Genomic DNA, 7,481 nt, shown 5'->3' on the forward strand with positions numbered 1-7,481 from the left:
CGGGGGTGTTAATTGATAATGGATCGGTATTGAATGTCTTGCCCTTGTCCATATTGAATAGGTTGCCAATAGACAGTTCTCATATGAAGATATGCCAGAACATAGTGAGAACATTTGATGGCACCGAAAGGAAGGTAATGGGAAGGATTGAGGTACCTCTTCTGATTGGACCAAACATATACGAGGTAGACTTCCTAGTAATGGATATCACACCTTCTTATAATTGTCTATATGGGGAGGCCTTGGATTCACTCGGCGGAGGCAGTACCATCATCATTACATTAAAAGTTAAAGTTGGCAACAGAGGGCCGGTTGATAATGATTAATGCGGAGGAGGACATTATCGCATTTGTTACTAGTAATGCGCCATATATAGAAAATGCTAATGAGGCAATAGAGTGTTCCTTTCGGTCATTGGAGTTTGTAAATGCGACTTTCATCATTGAAGGGGGTAGGATTCTAAGGCCAAAAATATCTGAGGTTATGAAGATGAGCTTGCAACTAATAGTTGAAAATGGGGCATTGCCTGGAAAGGGGGTTTGGGAAATATCTCCATGGACGGGTTGAAGTGCCAATTTTAGCTGACAAGTGGGATCGCTTTGGCTTAGGGTATAAACCAGACGCAAGGTAAAGGAGAAAGGAGATGGAAAGGAAGCAAGAGAGACGAAGCGCGTGATTGAGTGGGGCAGATGTCAAGTGGGAATCAATGACTTTTCCCTATATATCCAATACATTCGTGTCAGGAGGAATTATCTATCCTGAACCGAAGATGACAGGAGAAGGAACGACCGAAGATTTGATGGGAATTCTGAATATAAACGTCATATCTGAAGTGAAAGTGATGAGAGGAGGCTTAGCAAGTATTCGCCCTTATGAGCCTGGAGGTGTTCTGAACAACTGGACTGTGGAAGAAATTCCTGTAGTTTTTAGAACTAATATAGAGTAATGTTCAAAACACACTTGTTGTTTTAAAGCCTAAAAGCAATAAGAATCTTTTTTGAAATAGGCTCATGTTCAAAATGTCTTTATTTCAATATATATATACATCTTTAGGTTTTATTCTGAGTAAATATTTTTTATCTTAAGCAAATATTCTTTTCTTGCATCTCATTTATAATCATGCCATACAAATAAGCTATGCTTAAATTATTTTATTTTTTGGATATCCTTTCGTGCCTACAATAGGTCTCTAGATATCAATGACGTAAGTGACACTGTTACAGACCCAAAGTTCCCTTTTGAGCGAGACATGTGTCTGGAGGGACCTCAGGATTTTGAAGATGATAGAGACTGTAACTTACCTCCGGATTTGTTAAGGATGGTAGAGCAGAAAGAGAAACAGATTCTACCCTATAATGAGACAATTGAGAATGTGACCTTGGAAGAAGGGAAGGAGGTGAATATTAAAACTTGCATAACTGAGGAAACAAGAGGGGACCTTATGGAATTACTGCAAGAGTTTAAAGATATCTTCGCGTAGTCGTATCAAGACATGTCTGAGTTAAGCACTGATATTGCAGTGCATCGCGTCCCCATAAAAGAAGAGTGTAAGTCTGTTCAATAGAAGCTTCGAAGAATGAGACCTGATGTTACAGTAAAAATAAGAGAAGAGGTCAGGAAGCAATTTGATGCTAGGTTCTTGCAAGTAGTTAATTACTCAGAATGGGTAGCCAACATTGTCCTAGTCCCTAAGAAAGATGAAAATGTGCGAATGTGTGTAGATTACAAAGACTTAAACAAGGTCAGCCCAAAGGACAACTTCCTGTGGCCTCATATCGACACTTTGGTTGATAATACGGCAGGTTACTCACTGTTCTCTTTCATAGATGGTTTCTCTGGATACAATTAGATAAAGATGCATCCTGAAGACATGGAAAATACTACATTCATAACCTTATGGGGAACTTTTTGCTATAAGGTGATAACATTCGGGTTGAATAATATGATAGCAATGTATCAAAGAGCCATGGTAACCTTGTTTCACGACATGATGCATAAAAAAATTGAGGTTTATGTCGATGATATGATCGCAAAATCCCGAACAAAAAAGGAGTATGTACAGGTTTTGAGGAAATTGTTCTTAAAGCTGAGAAAGTTTCAGCTAAAGCTCAATCCAACAAAATGTACTTTCGGAGCTAGGTCAGGAAAATTGCTGGGTTTCATAGTCAGCGAAAAGGGAATTGAGGTCGACCCTGACAAAGTCAAGGCTATATAAAAATTGCCTCTGCAGCGCACTTAGAAGGAAGTTCGAAGTTTCTTAGGAAGAATAAATTGTATTGCCCGATTCATTTCACAAATAACTGAGAAATGTGACCCCATATTTCGTCTTCTCAAGAAACACAAACCAGGTGTGTGGGATGATGAGTGCCAGAAAACCTTTGACAAGGTTAAGCAATATTTGTCCAATCCCCCTGTGCTAACTTCACCTAGCCTTGGTAGGCCATTAATACTGTATTTGACAATATTTGACAATATTTGACAATTCAATGGGATGTGTGCTCGGCCAACACGATGAGACAGGAAAGAAAAAAAGGCGATATACTATCTTAGTGAGAAATTCACTGAGTGTAAAATGAGATACTCGCCGATAGAGAAACTATGTTGCGCCTTGGTTTGGACAACTCAGAGATTGATGCAGTACATGTTATACCATGACTTAGTTAATCTCAAAATATAACCCTTTAAAGTGCATGATGGAGTCAACGACTTTGAGTGGGAGGATGACCCGATGGCAAATTCTGCTTTCCGAATTCGACATTGTGTATGTGAATCAGAAGGCTGTGAAAGGGAGTGCAATAGCAGATTTTCTAGCCAGTAGATCTTTAGAAGATTACGAGCCTTTGAACTTTGATTTCCCTAATAAGGATCTAATTCATGTGGCAACTACGGAAGAAGACACTTCAGAAGATCATCCTTGGAAACTGAATTTTGACGGAGCATCAAACGCCGTTGGCAATGGAATTTTGACGGAGCATCAATCGCAATTATGACTCAAATTCTAACGTTTTAATGGATATTGGTTGGCTCATTCTTATTCCTAACCAAATAAAAAGCATTTGGAGCCGGTTTTATAATTGCTTATTTGGAAACTCCTCAAAATAAGGTAATGTTTCGTGTTTGGAAATTCAAGAAATCGTGCCCTAACGTGCTGGGTTTTGATTTTCCGTTTGACCAAATAACCGATACCCTTTTAAGATTTCGTTGCATGTTTTGGAAATCATGAGGTGATCTCAGTTTTTGGAGGTTTAAAATATCGTATCCTAACGTGCTGGATGTGGTATTTTATTCCTTTGGAACGAGTGAATCTTAAAATCCAACTCGATTTGTTCACACTTTTTTAAGGGGATCGTATTTTAGCATTTTTTTTCAAATTTTCAACGTTTTGACATTAATTAGTCAATTGGTACCAATTTTGGGCGTTACGAGGGTGCTAACCCTTCATCGTGTGTAACCGACTCCCAAACCGGTTTTTTTGATTTTCAAGGGCCAAAGTCAATATTTTAGTAAAATAAAATGCTTTGTTAGATGTTCTGATTGCACCTCGAAGAAGATCGGTGGCGACTACATGTTTCGTTTTTAAAGTCGATCCCCGTTTTTCAAAAAAATGGTTTCGACAGAGCTATATCGGTAAATTACTCAAAAGGTTTGACATGCAGAGTTGTAGACCATGTGACACCCCTGTCGCTAAAGGAGACAAATTTAGTCTTACTCAATGCCTAAAAGTAACATTGAAATTCAGGAAATGCAAAAGATTCCCTATGCATCAGCTGTTGAGAGTTTAATGTATGCTCAAGTATGTATGCGTCCAGACATTGTGTACATTGTTGGGATGTTAGGCAGATATTTAAGCAACCCTGGTATAGACCATTGGATAGAAGCCAAAAGGGTTATGAGATATCTTCAGAGAACAAAAGATTACATGCTTAGTTATAAGAGATCAGATCTTTTGGAGGTCATAGGGTATTTTGATTTTGATTTTGCTAGATGCCAACATAGTAGGAAATTTACATCAAGCTATATTTACCTATTAGCTAGATGAGGTATATCTTGGAAAAGTGTCAAACAGACACTTGTTGCTTCGTCTACTATGGCAGCAGAGTTTGTAGCATGCTATGAGACATCAGACCATGAAATATGGTTGTGGAACTCTGTCACAGGGTTGCACATTTTGGAGAATGTAGAAAGACCACTCAAATTGTTTTGTGACAATAAGTCAGTAGTGTTGTATTCCAATAGCAACAGGAGTTCATCTAAGTCAAATATCCATAGAGCACATTGGGACAAACTCCATGATAGTGAATCCGCTCACAAAAGGTGTACCACCTAAGGTCTTTCATGAGCACACTGCTCACATAGGTGTTACATTGTTTGAGGATATCATGATTTAGTAGGAGTTTATATTTTATTTGTTTTTTGTTTGTTTTCACACATTTATGTATTTGGTTATTTTCTGATCAGAAATGAAGTATTTAGTTTATTCACTCTGTTTATTATTTTGATACTAACCTCACTTAAGTTTAAAGATGACAAGTTGGGAATAGACATGTTTAGATCATATTGCATGTAATTTCTATGCTACCCATCCATATTTGATCTATGTCATTTATTTGTGTTAATATACGTGATCAGGGATGGATTGAGTTACGATATATGTGATGAAAGTCGCCTTGGTTCTATGTTAGCATAATTAATAAACGAGATTGTTCAGAATATCTTTTGGTTATGATAGTAAAATTTTGAGCTCATAGTGTTGTATAATAACATGTAACTATAAAGGAATTAGTATATATATGTGTGGTCCAAGTAGGAGATTGTTGGAAAATATGGACATCACATATATAATAAAGGTAATTACATGTTATTATTTTCTATCATGATAGGTTAGCCCAAATTAAAAGTGATCCAATTTGGTTAGAATTTTATTGGGCTTTAATTATTAAATAAAGTATGGGTCCAATATGTGTAGATACTCTAGTAATTGAGTTCTAATCAAATTCTAATTAATGATGGGCTAATTAGGAATTAGAACTAATATGCCAAGGTTATAAATATTAGGGTTATGGTCCCTAAATTATACACAATATATATATTTTTAATATCCCATCCTTAGGAAAGAAAGAGTAAATATTCTTTGAATTTCTTGTGTGCTAATTTGGAAGATCAAATCCCAAGATTGGGAAAAGCTTCAAGGAATTCATGGATTCAGGTACGCTTCCGCATTTAGTTTTATTCTTGATTTATTCTTAATGATTTGACATGATAGATCCTGATTTATTTAGTTTTATTTTAGATTTATTTTACAAATTTAACATTACAATCGATGAAAATTAATTCTTTTGAAGTATGTGGTTATCTTTCCCAATAATATATTGAATGTAAATAATGTTTTATGTTATTTATCTTTGTAATGTCTACGTTGCTGAGAAACTAAATTAGATACGGGAAATCCTCTTAAGAACACCATAGAAAACATTTTCAACTTCTAAAAATTATCTAATAAATTCATATCTCAATCAAAATCTAGATAAATAGTGGTTTATTTGAATAGGGGATGAGATTAATTTTGGTAAAATTAAAAACAATGATATTAGTGAAGTCAATTTTTATAGTGATGAGATTAAAATAAGTTGTAAGATGTTTTTGGATTCAATTTATAGTAACGTGAATTATGATGTGAAATTGACTCTTACACGATTGGAGCATAAAACTCCAATCAAATTTGTAAAGTGGGTATCGATTAAAAAGAACATATATAAATATAAATATATATATATTTGATGTGAGATCTAAAGGTAGCCTAAGTAGTACATGAGATAATATTATTAGTAGGAATTTTGTGAGCAAAAAATTTTAGGGGCTAAAATTAAATTCTCTATATATTTATAATTTTTAAAGGATTAAATCAAAATTTATTGTTTTTAGGGGGTCAAAGTATAATTTTACATTATTAATTTAAAAAATTTTAAAACTTAAAGGACCAAGATAGAAAATTTATCATTTTAGGGGCCCGGGATAAGTTAATTTAGGTCAGTTTTGAATTGAGTTAATTTAAAAGCCTGACATTTTGGGAAAGCCCTTTCATTTGATATATATTTATATATCCTTCGGCTAGGAGCATCGTCCGACCTTAGCTCAGTTGGTAGAGCGGAGGACTGTAGTGAGATCACTCAAAGTAATCCTTAGGTCGCTGGTTCGAATCCTGCAGGTCGGAAAATTTTCTTTTAGCATTTTTTTGGGGTTAATTTCAACAATGATCCCCGAATGATGTTTCAGATTTTGAAACACATATGGTAAAAGTCTACCTTAAATCCCTATATTACTATGTAAAGTTCATTTTAATCCCTCTACCAAAAATTGCTTCAAATCGTTCATTGTATAGTAAAATTTTATTCAAATCATGTCACTCTTACAACTTTCCCTTAGTTATTTATAATTTAGACAAAATATATTATACCCAACTGATTTATCAATGACTTGACCTAACTCATAAAAAAAATCAAACTATCCCTTCAAAAAATTTCATGTATTTTTGAATTATTATGTAATATTAAAATCACTTTATTGATACATTATTAATATTTGAACATATAATTAACATTTTAAAATTTAGGAACTAATTTAAAATTTAAAATAAAAAAACAATTAAATTTGGATAAAAGTTTAACAACATTTGGTACAATTAATGCTATCTTTTAATACTAAATTGCCGAATTTTCTTATAAAAACAATTTCTTAAATGATATTTTAAATGTAAATCAAGTTTAAAAAATTAAGGCATAATGACTTATTTGACCCTCCAACTTTATAAAAAAAATTATTTTAGCTCTCCATTTAATTTTTCGCCTTTTTGAGCTCTCAAACTTGTATTATTTGTCAAATTACTTCAAAATGAAGGGAAAAGTTAACATTTTTTTTAACTTTGTTTATGTTTCATACATGTAGATTGCCATGTGGATGACAAGTTAGCATTTAATTAATTTTTAAAATTTAAAAATTTCAAAAAATATATAAAAACTATTTTTTAAAAAATAAAAATTATTTAAAAATATTAAAAAATTTAATATTTTTAAAATTTAAAAATTAATTAAATATTGATGTGTTATCTACGTGGTAATCTACATATATGTCACATTAGCAAAGTTAAAAAATGTCAATTTTTCCATCAAATATGGGGTGATTTGATGAAACAAATGCAAAATCAATGGTTAAAAGAAACAAAAACTTAAATAGATGACTAAAATGATTTTTTTTTATAAAATTGAAAGGCTAAAAAATTTATTATGCCAAAAAATAATAAATATTAATTAAAAAACATTTATTTTTTTAAAAAAAAAGTATTAGCCCCATAAGTATAATGGTAAGTTATTCAATTAGTAGCTATAAAGAGAAGTCTTTTTATTAGTGAAATAATTTTTTTTATGAATTAGAAGAAAATAGTAAAGTCTTAATAGCAACATGACTAGAACAATTCGAATCCAGAC

General features: G+C 32.9%; 1 non-coding gene across 1 annotated transcript; it reads left to right on the plus strand.

Moving 5' to 3' along the window:
- The first annotated feature begins 6,121 nt into the window (after positions 1-6,121).
- Positions 6,122-6,211, plus strand: TRNAY-GUA (transfer RNA tyrosine (anticodon GUA)). Its single transcript is given in 2 exon segments — positions 6,122-6,158; positions 6,176-6,211. It is a non-coding gene; the product is annotated as a tRNA-Tyr (tRNA).
- Positions 6,212-7,481: the final 1,270 nt, after the last annotated feature.

Source organism: Gossypium hirsutum, chromosome A09 (genome assembly GCF_007990345.1).
Source record: "Gossypium hirsutum isolate 1008001.06 chromosome A09, Gossypium_hirsutum_v2.1, whole genome shotgun sequence".
NCBI classification, from domain to species: domain Eukaryota; kingdom Viridiplantae; phylum Streptophyta; class Magnoliopsida; order Malvales; family Malvaceae; genus Gossypium; species Gossypium hirsutum.